Source organism: Galleria mellonella, unplaced genomic scaffold (genome assembly GCF_026898425.1).
Source record: "Galleria mellonella isolate WM207_F2 unplaced genomic scaffold, CSIRO_AGI_GalMel_v1 utg63, whole genome shotgun sequence".
In the NCBI taxonomy this organism is placed as follows: Eukaryota; Metazoa; Arthropoda; class Insecta; order Lepidoptera; family Pyralidae; genus Galleria; species Galleria mellonella.
The window spans coordinates 2,606,845-2,624,142 of record NW_026442130.1 but is presented as its reverse complement, the minus strand read 5'-3'; the positions used below and the strand labels follow the sequence as shown (position 1 = coordinate 2,624,142).

Genomic DNA, 17,298 nt, shown 5'->3' with positions numbered 1-17,298 from the left:
AATGAATTAGTATATTGTCTATGGTTAGTTTATGGCCATTATAATGATAGGTACATTTTTTTTAATTTAACACCTTCACCGGTAGATTAGTCTTTGAGTTAAAACTGATTTAGTTTTATATAAATGGTAATGTCAAAATTTCCAACTAATCGTTCTTGAATAACTCTTCAAAATGCTCTAAAACTTTAGCTAAGTATGCGAGCGCTGACCGCGGAAAAAACCGCGCGAAGAAAATTCGAGATGCTTATGTGTATAGTAATATACTAGTAGGAATTAATTAAGAAACCAATAAGTTCAAACTCCGCTTTTGAAGTTTCCAATTAGGTACTGTTTTAGTCAAATTCCAAGTGACAGGTAACAAATTGCGAACCTTGTTGCATGATTACCTAATGACAATGCTACGAATTTACTTTTATCAATTAAACCAGAGGGAGACTTTGTACAAAATTCGATTGCTTGGGTACCTCTGTCCCGTTCGTGTTTCAACCGTAAAGCAGTTGTGTTTGCATGGCTGTGTTTCGGTTTGAAAGGTGGCATATGGCGTGAATTTACAGGGTACAGAGGAATAACACCCGAGTCCTCAAGAATGGCAACGCATGGGGGGTATCATTGGCGAAACAGTATACTCTGTTATGTCCATGGTACTGCTCATGTCTATAGGCGACGGTTACCACTTTCCATCAGGTGGGCCGTCAGCTTGTTTGCCATTCTAAGTTGTATAAAAAAACTAGCTTCTAACCGCGACTTTGTCCGCGTGATCAGGATAAACTAGTTTATCCTTCTCCATCCGATGTAGTATGTGTTTGCAAAATTTCACAGTGTTTGGTTTCATATTGGTTCAGCTGTTAAGACGCTATGAAGTAACATACAAACTCACTTTCATGTTTATAATATTAGTAAGGATATATTAAAAATAATTTAGTGTTCCCAGAAGAATGGTGGCGTTGTTTAATTTTGTTTTTTTTTAATCATTTTATAATTATCTGAAAGATTATAATGCGTTATGTTTTTAACCAACTGAGGAACAAAGAAGGACAATGCTGTTCAGGATTATGTACTCGTATACTACTATATAAACATGTAAATCTTTTGAAAAAACATTTTTAAATGTACATTTTTTTTACAACGCAGGGGCCAGACGAGCATGCGGCTCACCTGATGGTAATTGACTACCGCCGCCCATGATCATCTACAACACCAGCGGCATTGCAGGTGTGCTGCCGGCCTTTTAAAAAGGAATATACTCTTTTCTTGAAGGTTATGTTGAATCTTTTATGTAACATAATAAAGCCTTGCTATATATAAAATTTTTAAATAGGAAGTTATTTGAACAAATCAATTATAAACAGTTAAGGTTTGTAAAATTTAACAGTCAGGTAGGTACTACGATTTTTTTTACGAAATTTCAAGGTCAAACAGAACCAGAACTTTTAATGTTAAAATAAATAAAAAATGCTATAGTCCTCATCAACCGTTAACAGTCCACTGTTGAACAAAGGCCTTCTCCATTAAGGGGAGTTTTGCTAGTAGTTGCCAGGATTGGCAAATGGGTTGGCAATCGCAGTTAGGCTTTTAGTAATGTATTAAGAGGGGCACTGTTGTCCATCCCTCGACTATTAAGCTCCCTTAATCGTCTCTTACGACATCCATGGGAAAGGAAGCGGTGACCTATTCTATGCCGGGACCATACGGCGGAAAAAATGCTATCAAAATAGTATATAAATTTTTATGGTAGAATTTGTGATAAATAAAAAATCATTCTTACTCTAGGAGACCGATTTAAATATGAACGTATTTCATCATAGGCATGAAACTTGAGTCCTTAATGTCGGAATTAGGTTTCATTGTGGACTCTAAGCTTCTTTATGAGGTTGTGACACGACTCGATAATTTTTATTGTGGCGATACCGAGATATTGCAGAAGTGAAAGTCAGCAACGGATCTAATTAGTATTATATCCGACATGTGCTAGCGATTTACAAAAGAGGCCGATATCGGTAGAATGCCGTTAAATTAAAAAAAAAATCAGAGTACATACGTGGCAATGAAACAAGGCGTTATTTTACGGAAGTCAGCCATTATTGTACTTGAGGTCTGTAAACTTGTTTTATGTATCAATCTAACATATGGTGGCTAATACCTATCAATTATTAGAGTCGGGTTCATGGTGAAATAGATGAGTCATATGTAAATCCCAATTGCAGGTGTTTCATGAATGGAAATTGAGGAATAACGGTAAAAGTGAACTGAATTTATTGTTGTTGCCAATTAACTCGGTTTTCCTCTAGATAAATAATAAATGGTCTTATTTATTTTTAGCGCTTATAGTAACGAGTTGTTTTAAAATTCATTGTGCAACATTTAACGCCTTTAAAAAATTAATTTCTTTATCCTCAATTTAAAATGTATTTTAACTAAACTTCTCTAACATCTGATGTGGTTTTCTTTCATTTGCGCGTTAGAATTTGTTACTGAACTAATAAAAAATATAATTTTATTAGTTCAGTAACAAATTACCTCACAAAATGTATTTAAAATTCAATATCAATGTTTCTATTTAAATTTAAACTAGCTATTTGCCTAGACTTGTTAACTAACTTTCAGACAAAAGGTAAGTATTTAAAATGTTGTCACAGGATATTTCACTTAAGCTTAATTTATGTTAATCCACTTGCACATATTTAAATGCCGGGTATCTATTTAACAAGATCTATTTACATGACTCCAAGTTCCTTAGATTTATCAACGTATAAAGCCGAAATAATATCACAGTTTAAGAACAGTTCTCTTTCTATGAAAAAAATATCAAATTTATATCAAATTTAATAAAAGTCTCTTATATAAATAAACGGATAGCATTTTATATTGTTCTCTTGTTTTTTTTACAGTTATATTTAGTTAAGAAGCTAAGTAGGTAGTGACTCTTAAAAACATCGACTTATGTTACTTTACGCGGTCAGTGCGACCACACGCAACACTAATATGACCTCTACCCGTTAATCGTAGACCGACAACAAACCTACATTAGGATCTTAAATTATAATAATTATATAAATAGATAAAGATCCTTGACATGTTCCGCAATTAATCGTTTTTTTAATTAAATCTTCCGTTTTCTAAATTTATTACTTCTTTTACATTGTCTATGGTTATGGATTTTTCTTTTAAAATAAATCTCGTGTTGTCAAAAGAAAACACATATAGAGCTATAAGTCTGTTATTTCTATTAGCGTTAGAAAATTATTTCTGATGTAATTTTACATTATCTTATCTATCTTATCTTAGCTAGTATTCATTGTAAATGACGTGTTCTCATTTATCAATTGATATTTATCAATGAATTTGATATTTAATTTTTAGATTATTATTCTAGATATAGGATTTACGTAATATGGTGAAGGTATTACTTTATAATGACATGTTCATAGATAACAGATACCTTCGAGTATAGGAGGAAAAAATAATGCAATAGGCAGGTACGCAGTACAGAAAAATGTGAGAAAGAGCAATTGATGTAAGTATAATTTTATTACCTACCTGTTTTCGGTTTACCACAAAGTGTACCTTTGTAACAAAACATAAATAAATGAAAAAAAAATCACCTATATACTTATATTTATAATTTTTTTTTTTTATTTTCACTGATAATAATTTACATAATATAAAATTAATAAAATAGTGGAAATGTCCATTCGGGATTTTTTTTATGTAAAAAGGATTGAATAATATATACATACAAAATTGTCACTGCTTACTTGATACTAAACGTCGTGCATGAGACAATCCAGTATCCGATTACATCCCCAGCTGGTTCTGAATGGACATCGTATAGCGAATTGAGACACTTACGTTCTATGCGTGTAATATATTAAAAAAAAAAATTACTCACTGTTTCTGATAAGAGAGGTAACACACAAACACTTTCGCGTCAACTTGGGGTTAATGGTAGTATCGTATGAAATAGCGCGAACGTTCTGTGATCACTACGTGCGCCTGTACCAACATACGTTTCAAGTTTGTGCTTCTCTGTGCCCGCTTGACGTATATATTATGGCGGGTAGTGCTCTGTGTTGCGATTGGTCGGGCGGCGGCGCGCCCGCTTCGTTCAGTACGTCAGAGTTGAAAGCCTATAGAGTAGGCAACTTTTTTCCGCACCTAAAAGTTGCGGCTAGTGTCGATGTTGACATCTCTTTTGCCCGGCTCTATGGCAACAGGTGGTGCCGGTTTTGAATTTGGAATCGATTCGCACTTAACTGCCATTTTTCGTAACTATGCGAAAAATGCAAATTGTGAAAATCGCGAACACTATGTTCGCGATTTTTATATAATTTTTATTTGTGTATTCTACTTTTTTTTTATTATTTAACTATTGATTGAACATTTATATAATAGTACTATCTAAAACTGTTTACTTCCACATTAGTTACGTACAAATTTAATCATCATTATATCAGCCTTTAACTGTCCACTGCTCCCTGCTCCTGACATATGCCTCCCCCTTGGTGGGTTTTGCTAGTAGCTGCCACGCTTGTCAGGCGGATTAGCAACCGCAGTTAGCCTTTAGGGATATTTTAAGACGCTGCTGCCCATCCGTCACCCTTCCTTAGTCGCCTCTTACGACAACCACGGGAAAGGAAGGGGTGGCCCATTCTATGCCTGTACCACGCGGCTAGATATTTATTATAAAAAATAAAACCCAAGCGGAACTTTTTGAATGTTAATGTTGGAGGTCAATTTTGCATTATGGGAAAAGCCACACAGCGGCTAATAATACAGCTCACATTGTACAAACTAATTCTTTGTACAATTAAATGTGACACACGATGGAAATTATTTTTACAATTACTGTTCATATAACCGCATATAAAGTACAGAGTTCACAGTAAAACGATTATTAATGTATGCGTATAATTTATGCAATCAAGTTTAATATAGACGTCAATACATCTATCATTACATTAGCCTTTAACTACCCATTGCTGGATATAGGCTTCCCCCTAATCGCCAGCTATGGGCGGTAGTTTTTTTTTAATAGGTAATAATGGAATGGTACACGCGCGCTATCGGTATACACTGTTTAAAATAGCTGGATGCAGTAATAAAACATATATGTATTTGTGATATAAAATATAAAGTTTAGTGAAAAAATACGAGACATGTCTTATAAAAATCTGACATAGAACGAACTTAAAAATAATACATTGTTCTAAAAAATCTCAGTGTCAACAACCAGTATTAAAACTCCAACATATAAAGGCAGGGCACCAGTGAATGATGATAGGTCAGGATGAAGTAGGTCAGTTAGCGCATCGTGACGAATTCAACAAGAATTGTTCACGATGGTTTCCAGGGGGAACCACGTGGAGATCGACCTGATATTGCTAGCAATGGCGCTGTCGAACTCCATTGCTAATAATCCCTTTCCCCCCTATGGCCGGTAGTTGCCACACTTGTTTTAAGAGGGACGCTGCTGCTCATCTCTTGATTATTGAATTCCCATTGTCCCCTCTTACAAAAGAAGGGGTGGCACATTCTATGCAGGAACAATACGGCACTAACATCTTGTCTATGGTACTTTTAATATTTATAAGTGTAATTTACAATTTTCCATCATGGCGTCAGGTTCGTTACTCATTTAAATTATTTAAAAAAAAAAAGAAAAGATTGTTTTATAATAATAAAAAAAAAACCGACTTAAATTGTAGCAAAATCATTAATTTTGATTTAAAAAGTTAACTATAGGGCTGAATTTGATTTTGAGGAAAATTATTCTCTCGAATTTGGATGAGAGAGGGTATTGACCTCACCTATTGACTCTACTGATTATATACAAAATTGTTTACTTTTTTAATTAGTTTGTTTACTTACTAATATTTTAGATTTGTCTAAATTAATAGTTATAATAAAGGGGAACGATTTGAGTTTCAGTTTGTAATGTAATTTAAAATACTTAATTGATTTTAAAAATTCTTTCACATTTACAAAGCAAGGGTATCAATAAATAATCTGTTTATTTATTTTTTTTTTATTTTCAATATAGCCACGCAAAGCAAGGGCAGGTCACTAATAAGAATATAAAAATGTTTGAATGTTAGTCATTCAATTATGCTTTAAAGAGTTGATCAAATTCGAACGAGTTAAAATCATAACTTTATTCTATATTATTATTGAAAGACGGACTTGTAGAGTAGAAAATCGTATGACACTGCGATCTTACCATGATCTTTTGTGCTCGGCTTTTTTTTTTAAATTCACTGCTAATTCCTATCAGTGATAGGAATTTTAACATGTTCTTAATAATAATTATAATATTTATTTAAGAAAGATACAGTTGCATAAGGTACAATTTACAATTTTTACAATTTATATTCAACGAGGAAATATCTGCATTACCATCAGTTCCCAAACTAGGCCAGACCTGTATCTTGGGGACTATAAAGATATATAATAATACTAATAAATCCTTATCCTCCTTAAAAGGGGAGATGAGACTTTTAGTAAAATTTAAAAAAATAATAATATAAATCTTTGTAGCGATGTTTGTTATCTCTTATGGATATAAAGTGCATTTACCAAAGGAGATACACCTATCCCCCGATTTACACGGTACTTGTTTTACACGTTTTCGCTTTTACACGGTTTTCCAAATAAGTCTTTTTTTGTTTTTATCGCACTCTACTAAATGCTACTGTGTTTGAACACGTGGTCAATATGAAGAAGTTCACAAAGATCTTACAAAAAATTCGAAGCAATTGTTAATAACCGATTTTATTACCACCTCTCAGAATGTAAATATTTCTGCTTCAAACATCGAATCGGCACAAATAACTTCGAGTGATGAAAGTGAATTCCAACCTTCGATTCCGAAAAAAAGAATGAGAGTAATTTCTGATAGTGATGAAGGATAATAAAACACCTTTGGGTTTATTTTTTGTTCTTCTGTTTAATGTATTGTAATTAAATAAAAAAACAGGGTTTCCGTAATATATTACATATTTAACCTGTCAATGCATTTTATTTTTATTTCTGTGTACACCTAAAAATATTGAAAAAAATCACAACTGTTAAATAGCAAAATTATGCATTTTCTGCAAGCTTTTCGATTTACACGGTTTTGACTTGAAAATTTTTAATTTTCGATTTACACGTTTTTCTCAGGAACGTATCTACCGTGTAAATCGGGGGATAGGTGTATATCGTTTATGTATGAGTGGGCTATAGTCACAAAATACAGTTTAACCTAATTAAACTAGGTAAAAATCATGCCTTATTACATTAAAAAAAACGCGTGGGTAAAGTAATTTAGTAATGTAAAGAATGCCTCTATCTTTGTAAGTGGCATCTCGACACTGCCAACTCTCAAAGGACAAAGTCTCTTTATAATAATAATATTCTTGCCCGTTATTATTTTCTTAAAATTTTACAAGAATGAAACCGCATGAAAGTAACCTTTATACATATTTGTATACATAAGTGGTTGGTAACATAATATGGAGGGTTGGTACTTCAGTATTTTAGAACTGACTTCAAAAAAAGGTTTTCAATTCGATTGTATTTTATTATATTTGTTATTACATTTTAAATAAGCCTTTAAATATGTATAAATTTTTGTATTTTGCTTTATTTATTTGTTCATATTGTATTCGTTCTAAATTTTACATGCTTTTTTTTATTTTCTCTTTATCTATCAACAACCACATACCTGATATAGTATAAACAATTTGTTTTTATGTAAATATAATTTTAAAAATTGGCAACTTTCTCACATCTACTTGTAAGTATAAAACATTTACTAATGGTTGTCACTCATTGGAGAGCTGTCAGCTTGTTTGGTGTTCCCAGTAGTAAAAAAAAAAATTCATAGTGAATGACGTATCGCTAAATCGTAAAGTTGTCATATAATTTGAATGATTCATTTTCTTAGATATTTGATAAAAAATTGTTAAGATTTTCCTTTACAATACGACGTTTCGATTCATTGCACGGAAGTGATAAACGCTTACGTCAGAGACACTCCCAATTTTATTTTATGGAATTTTTTATTCAACTTTAAATGATCGACAGCGAATGAAATGTAGCAACTGTTGCGTCATTACCATCATCATTCAGAACAGCCGTTAACTGTCCACTGCTGAACATAGGCCCGCCCCATAAAAAGGGTTTCGCCAGTAGTTGCCACGCTTAGCAGGCGGTCAGAAACCGTAGCTAAACTTTGGTGATATTTTAAGAGGGATTCTGCTACCCATCCCTCGACCAAGTTTCATTAAGTTTTCTTAGTCAGTGAGCGAAGTAGAAGTACCATACACTAGATTTTGTTTAAAATTGCCCTGTTACTTTGTTTCCCTGGTTTAAAATTTATTTATTTATTTAACTAATTATTGTACTACATACTTATAAAAATACGGGACACAATAAAAAAATAAGGTGAAATATTACTAAATGTGGTATTATCGCTAAGAAATTTCTTCTAGACAACTTTTGGTAGAAAACATTGAAGTAACAAATATCTTTTAATAATTTTAATTAATTTTGCTTCAAAACTTTTTATATATTTTCCTATCTGTTAGTATATATTTAAAAAAAAAAAACTCTTTCACGGTCACAGCCATTAACATTTTCTGTGACTAACGCTCTTCGCGCGCTCATTACCAGTGCCATAGAGTCGTTATTTTTAATTCTACATTTTCATAGACACGGCGGCGGCACGGGTGGACTGCATACAGCCAATACTAGCTACTTGTTGCATCAGATAGTGAATGGTGCAGGTAACGGCCTCTCACTATTAAAAAAATCTATTCGTAGCTTTTGTCGTTAAATATTTGGTTTGAACCCTTTCTGTTGAATATGATGTAATATGAAAACAATTATTACTAATCCTTACTAACAGTACAAATGTGAAAGTCAGTTTGTTTGTTTATGTTTGTTACCTCTTGTAATATTAACGGCTTAATAAACTGTTATGAAATTTGATATATACATAGAGAAGGATGTGGGCTCTTTTTATTTATTTATTCATTACTACATATGTATACATGGCGGACTTAATGCTAAAAACATTCTCTCCCAGTCAACCATAGGGAAGTGTCAGAATACTCGAATGCGGTACTAGTAATTATTGATATACATACATACTAAAATTACATATATAAACGAATAAATATATATGAATAACAAATATACTTACACATATATAACATATACTACATTATACACGAAATTGAGAATAATGTAAAGTACTTTTATCCCCGTCAATCAAAGGATACGCCTTTTTACGTAGACGAAGTCGCGTTTAAACATTACTATATAGTAATCCCTTTTAAAATATCTTTAAAGCCTAACCGCAATTGCCAATCCGTCTGCTAAGCGTGGCAACTACTCCAAAAAGGGGAAGCCTATGTTCAGCAGTGGACATTTAAAGGCTGATATGATGATGATGATGTAATAATCAAGTAGATAGTAATTTCATTACGTTCTTGTAATTTTTTTTATGGGTGAAAATGGAATGGTAACCCCGAAATCTACTTGTAATTAGCTCTACTTAATAATTTGATGAAATGTACATAACCGAAGTAGAAATACGCGATATCTCCGCCGATTATGATTCTGAGCCGATTATAATAATTCTTTTTGCATTTGATAGGAATTACTTTAGGTTATATTGTTTTATTTTTAATGAATGATATGGAACGGTCACCCCACCCGCGCTATCGGTATACATCGGCGGGGCACCAGTGAAGGATAATAGGTGAAGATGAAACAGGTCAGTTAGCCCATCGTGACGAATCCAAATAAAATTGTTAACGATGGTTTCCAGGGGGAACCACGTGGAGGTCGACCTAATAGGGCATATTGTTAGCAATGGGGCTTTCAAACTCCATTGCTAACAATCCCTTACCCCCCTGGATATATTATTAGGTTGGCTGCTTAGTTTCATATTAAAATTACGATTAATGCAGCTACAAAGTTTGCGGAGTAAAATCATAAATTTACTATATTTATGATATATAACCATTCGTGTTTCCACCGTGAAACAGTTGTGTTTACAAGGCTGTGTTTCGGTTTGAAGGGTGGAATATGGCGTGAATTTACTGGGTACAGAGGAATCACACCCGAGTCCTCAGGAATGGCAACGCATGGGGGGTATCATGGGCGAAACAGTATACCCTGTTATGCCCATGGTACTTCTCATGTCTATAGGCGACGGTTACCACTTTCCATCAGGTGGGTCGTCAGCTTGTTTGCCATTCTAAGTTGTATAAAAAAAAACTCCGGAAGAAACGTCATACATAGGTATTTATAGTAAATAACATTTCTTGTTTGTTAATTTAATACACAGGTTATTTACAATACAATTAAGATTTATTACATAGTAGAATAAATAGTATTTTTTTTTTTATCTTTTTAATGTACTTAGTCGCATAGTACACATATACTGTGTAAATAAATATATATATAATTTTCCGTATGCTCAAGATTAAGGCAAGGGCGAAAAAGAACATGTATGTGGCCCTTTTTCCGTTATTATTATTATTATTATTATTTATTATACATTAGTGATGTGCTTATTAAGACTTTCGTATTCATATTTGGGGATATCTGAGAAAGAAAATAAATCTATATCCCTATCCGTTAGTTTTTGACAGATCTTGAATGTGCCTTTTAAATTACTAAACTTGATTTCGTATATGAAACTTTATATATATTGTAGTGCTATATTAAATTTATTTATTTATTTAAAAAAATAATTATATTCTATTTAAATTAATTTTTATCTCTTGAAATTACGTATTTGGCACGTGCATGTAAAAATTGCCATGTGGTCCCGGCATTGAACAGGCCACCTCTTCTGTTCCCGTGGATGTAGTAAGAGACGACAAATAAAGGACGATGGCAGTAGCTTTCCTTTTAAAACATCTCTAAAATCTAACTGCGGTTACAAATCCATCTGCCAAGCGTGTCAACTACTGGCAAGACGCTGCTACCCATCTCTCGATCATTATGTTCCCTTAGTCGCTCTTACGACACCTACGGGAAAGAAGAAATGTCCCATTCCATGCTGAGACCATACGACAATTGATGTAGAATGGTAGTGCGTATAAAAAACGTTTAATTGTTTACAAGTTTCGACTTGTTACTGATTTAATTTAGAGTGTATTTATGGGATAATTTCAACGAACCTTTTGATTAAGTACTTTTGAAATAGACATCAGAGGGCCTACCATGAAATATTTTCCGAAATTTCGGGCACGAACGAAACAGAAATTTGATGTTAAAATTACATAATACATGCCGTTTAAAATTATTAAAAATGTTAAAATATCATTCCTCTGGACTGTTAGGATAGGATTTATGATGAATGAAATGTTAAGCCTCATTTACTGGGGCGATTTTCGTACGAACAAAAACACGAAATTGAGTCTGAAAATTCGGATTTTCGTTTCATGGTAAACCACCTGATATCGATGATCCGTATACGTATCCTAGAACATTTTTAATGATCCGTCACATCACTAGTACATACAAATGGCGCCTATAACTAAATGTATTTTAAAGGACAATAATAAATTATCTTTACGAGATAGTACATGCATTTCTAGATCACAAAGATAAACGCGCGTAACGTAATTCTTACATAACTGATAAGAATAGAGTGCCATATGGCAGTCTATGTGAGAGATCTATGTACAATGACGTTGATAAGAGTAGCTGTAAACAAATTAGTATGGTTGGCTATTTACTTATTTACTAGCTTTTACCTGTGACTTCGTCCGTGTGATAAGCATATGTTCACTGATCGAGATAGTGGCCTATGTCCTTCTCCATTTTGTATATTACGTGTGTACCAAATTTCATAACAATAGGTCGAGCTGTTAAGGCGGCAAGAGCTAACAAACGAACTTGTTTTCAGATTTATAATATTAGTAAGGGTTATGGCACAGATAGCACTTTTTCTACCAGAGGGAGACTTTGTACAAAAGTCGATTGCTTGGGTACCTCTGTCCAATTCGTGTTTCAACCGTGAAGCAGTTGTGTTTGCATGGCTGTGTTTCGGTTTGAAGGGTGGGATATGGAGTGAATTTACTGGGTACAGAGGAATAACATCTGAGTCCTCAGGAATAACAACGCATGAGGGGTATCACGGGCAAAACAGTATACTCTGTTATGTCCATGGTACTGCTCATGTCTATAGGCGACGGTTACCACTTTCCATCAGGTTGACCGTCAGCTTGTTTGCCATTCTAGGTTGTATAAAAAAAAAACTTTATGGTAGTCTATGGCGGAGGCTTATGCCCAGCAGTGGACGGATAGTGGCTGATATGATGACGATGACGGCACAGATAATATAATACTATACTTTATAGTTTTTTAAAGGAATAAAGATGATATGGTAACTCCGCTGCTTTATCCATATATACTAGTATACCATATCATACCATACCATACCATACCAGCTGTTAATTCACCACTGCTGAATATAGCCTGTCCTCTATTGAGTGGTTTTGTCAGTCGCCACGCTTGGAAGGCGGAATCGCAACCGCAGTTACACTTTGGTGATATTTTAAGAGGAACATTACTGTCCATAGTTGTGTCATTAAGTTCCCTTAGTCGCCTCTTACGACACCCACGGAAAAGCAAGTGATGGCCCATTCTACGCCGGGACCACACAACCAATAATATATTGTATGTAATTAATCGAAAATTCGTATGAGTGCAACAAATCTGGGTTATTATTGAAAGCAATGTTATATAGGTAATTTGATATCCAAATTCTGAAAGTATTTTTGTCTGTCTATCACTAAAATATTATTCCGCTATGATAGAAATAGATACGTGCTAAATATAGCAGTTACAAACATGAAATGCATTCACTTCAGGAATTTTAACTACATTATAAAATAACTTTGATGTACCTACCTAAACAATTGTTATGAGTATTTTTGGCAGTGTTAGGTATCATATGCATTCCTTTGTATACAGTTTGTGTAGTAAACTTTGTTTAAAAACTGTGCAATAAAATTAATATACATTAAATAGAATAATTATTAAACCATTGTCAATCGGGTGTACTCTAAAACATGTATAAAAAAATTACAATATTCCAATAAAAATGGTATAACTGAAAAATGGCATGGGCAGCGTCTCTCTTAAGACAGCCCTGAAACCTAACTGCGGTTGCCAATCTGCCTGCGAAGTGTAGCAACTACTGGCATAATGGAATGGTAGCCCCACCCGCGCTGTCGGTATACACCGGCGGGGCACCAGTGAAGGATGATAGGTGAGGATTAAGCAGGTCTGTTAGCCTATCGTGACGAATTCAACAAGAATTGTTCACGATGGTGTCCAGGGAAAACCACGTGGAGGTCGACCTAATAAGGCATATTGCTAGCAATGAACGAATGAAACGAAACAGTATTTTTATACATTAAGATAAGGATTGTAGCCACAATTCTCTAACACCTGGGGGGGAGGGATTGTTAGTAATGCGGACTACCAGTCCATTTACTAGCAATATACCCTGTCAGGTCGACCTCCACGTAGTCCCCTTGGAAACCATCGTGCCAAATCTCAGGTATATTCATTGCGATGGACTAAATGACCTGCCTTTTCATCCTCACCTAACATCCCTCACTAGTGCCTTGTCAGCGCATAATGTTAGCGCGGGCAGGGTTACCATTTCCTTACGAGTATCACCCATTAAAAAAAAATCTCTAACACCCTGTAGAACTTGTTATGCCATTTTATAACCACCTTGACTTTGAAAATACGTAACTATGGATGTTAAAATGTTTTTTATTATAACCTGTTTACGTCACACCTACTAACATCAATAACGTTAATTTTAACGGTCGCATAACGTTTTGAATAGTTTATAGAAAATAAAAGCCGCGTGCGTCAGTCGTTACAGGAACGTATTGTCTTAAATAACTCTTTGTTTAGTTTAATTAAACGAAATAAATTTAGTGAATAACAAGGATAAAGTAAAATATTTGAAAAAGCTATTTCAATCGTTACATAATTAATTCATTTTGACAACCCTTGATTATTATTTATCGAAAGTGTTAGGAAAGCTTGTGACACTACGACCTTTACTTCATCATTTGTGTTCGCCTTTTTTTTTAAAAAAAAGTTCGCTGCTAATTCCTATTAGTGATAGGAATGTTAAAATGCTTTTTGTAGCGATGTCTTCTTTATCTCCTCAGGATATAAAGTGCACATTCCAAAGGAGATATATCGTTTATGATTTTTGAGATGGATGGAAAACGACAAATATTTTGAGAGTAGTAGTAGTAGAAAGCCGACAAACTTTTTTTTTTGGAAAAATATTAAGTTTCAGCAGTGGAATGTTTTCAATTTAACTTTGCATTAACATTTCGATGAAGAAGTAAAATATGCGAATGTTTTATTATAATTTAAATATCATTAAAGGAATATATAAAATCAAAAATTCAAAACTGCAAAGTCACGGAGGGAAACTATATTGAAAAGTCTTGGGTACTTTGTGGGTTGTGATTGCATGGATGTTTCCGTTCGAAGGGTGGGTGGGATATGACAATGCCATTACAGGATACGACGAGCCAAGCGCTGTCCGACTGGGAACTCATCGCTATATGATGGTAACACATTTTTAGTGGCATTTCTACACTACGTGACTTGGAACACGTTGATTGTAACTTCGATAGTCGGTACATATATTTATTTATCTCTCATTGGACGAAAGATACTACTATATAAAATTGGCTGCGATTCAAATTCAACAATTTATTTTCCATATTCAACTGTACCACTTATATAATTATATAACTTAAAATAGCAAAGGTTCTGACGGTCAATACATGAACAGACTTTACAGAACACTGTGATGCATATTTTCCACGAATGAAATAGGAATGGTAACCTTATCTACGCTATATTTTTTAATGCAACTGGCATATGAGCTGAGGGCCCAACTAGTGGAAAGTGGTAACCGTCGCCTATAGACATGAGCAGTACCATGGACGTAACAGAGTATACTGTTTCGCTCAGGATTCTTCTCATGCGTTGCCATTCCTGAGAACTCGGGTGTTATTCCTCTGTACCCTGTAAATTCACGCCATAGCCCACCCTTCAATCCGAAACACAGCCATGCAAACACAACTGCTTCACGGTAGAAACACTAATGAGACAGAGGTACCTAAGCACACTACTTTTGTAGAGTCTGCCTCAGGTATATATATATCAGGGGTAAAGGGATTTTTAGTAATGGGATCTAAAATGTCTTTTACTAGCAACATACCCTAACAGGTTGACCTCCACGTGAAATCAAAATCATCTTGTTGAATTCGTCACGATGAGCACACTGACCTGCTTTCATCCTCACCTATCATCTTCCACTGGTGCCCCGTTAGCGTATGCCGATGACGTAGGAAAGGCTACCATTCACCATACTATTTATCATCCATAAAAAAGGCTATATACCCGCCAGAATATAAATAGTGAAAAGTGATAGGTGAGGATGAAAGCAGCGGGTCTACAATGAAATGAAATTCCGAAATTTCGGACTTAATTTCGTGTTTTTGTTTATACCAAAATCGGACCAATAAATGGAGTTTAACATTTTCATCATACATCCTATCTTAAAAGTCCAAAGAAACAATATTTTAACATTTTTAATATTTCCAAACGGCATGTATTATGTAATTTTAACATCAAATTTCTGTTTCGTTTGGCTCCGAAATTTCGGAAAACATTTCATGGTAGGCCCAGGTCAGGTCTGTCAATGTACCCTGACGAATTCAACAAGAATTAACTACGACAATTTCCAGTTTAATCGCATGAGCATCGACCTGATAGTAATGGGTCTGTTAAACCCCATTACTAACAATCCCCTCTCCCTTTTGTGATACGCATTGTAACGCTTATCATTGATATTTCTTTATGTGTATTCCTACTTACATATGTTCATACAATTTTATTATATTCTGGTATAAAATATATGAAAGCAATTTTTAAATACTGTTAGATTTCATATTACAAAGATTTGATAACTCGTAAATAGTACCTCTGGTGTTGCAAATTGTAAATGCATTTATATGATACAAAATTATGACTGGTGGTCATTTACCATCAGGGGGACTGTATGCATATTAATATAGCTATCATTCCTTTATAAAAAAAATATAAACTGAAAAAAATTTTTAATATAATTTAAACAATATCTATATCTATTATATATTTAAATAATACATTTATCTACATATATATATATATATATATATATATATATATATATATATATATATATATATATATATATATATATATAAAATCTTAATATAAAATTAAAAAAAAACCTTTTTCTAAACTAATTATAAATATACACGAATAAATAACGAGTTTAAACAGTATAAACTGTCTCTATTCTATTTTAACAAAACACATAAACACATTACGTATGTCATCAAGTCATCACTGCAACAAGGCACATGATCTACAGTCATATGATTTCATTTTAAACACTCATTATTTTATCATAATTATATATATATATATATAAATAAACATAACGGTATTTAATTAACTGTAATTAAATAATTGTAAAAATAGTTTACTGCCGAAAATATACAAAAAATTGATATTGAATTGATTTTGCTCCGCAACAAGTAGTTTTTTTACTCCGCAAAGAAAAAGAGCAGCTTCATGCATAACAAATTTATTATGGGATGATTAATCAATACACATAATTAATCCATATAAATTGCAAACCTGTTTCTTAAAATGTTTGTTTAAAATTTTTAAACAATATTGTAATTATTTATGTTGGTTTTATTCAAGTTTAAAATTCGGGGATGCTCGACAAGTTTCGAATATAGTGGGAATCTGACTCACAAAAGTTATTATTCAACAATTTAAAAAAAATTATAAAAAAAAAACAAACTAAGAAAAAATCACAAAAAAATTATGGATACTTTGAGACTGGAATTGCAATGTATTGTTAATATATTAATTGCTATTTCTTTTTGCTCGAGTTTTCATTATGTTAATTAATATATTCTGATATTTATATAAAAAAAAAGGTTAAATCATTAAAATATATTTAGAGGAAAACATCCTTTCTCAGAAGCAGTCCATTTTGCCACTATTAATTACTATTTACTGACTTATTTATTTTTTAGTTGCTATTTTGACTTTCACTGATATATCTATTAAACTGCATCTATGTACGAAATGCAAATAAAGGTGACGATTATTTATGTAGATCTATTTTCAGAATCATATGATAAATTAGAGTGGATAACGGAGTTGTACAAAGATTTATTT

General features: G+C 33.2%; 1 protein-coding gene across 6 annotated transcripts in view; it reads right to left on the bottom strand.

The window, feature by feature from the left end:
• LOC113521649 (CHH-like protein) overlaps positions 1 to 17,298 on the bottom strand; it is a 96,434-nt gene that overhangs the window by 43,561 nt on the left and 35,575 nt on the right. The window contains exons 1-2 of one of the 6 annotated variants that reach the window (XM_026907249.3): positions 3,890 to 4,022; positions 3,538 to 3,564 (exon numbers count right to left, since the gene is read on the bottom strand). The exons of 2 other annotated variants lie outside the window; for them this stretch is intronic. The gene's annotated coding sequence lies outside the window, so the exon portion shown is untranslated. 3 more of the 6 variants (XM_031909857.2, XM_026907250.3, XM_026907254.3) reach the window with 3 other exon arrangements.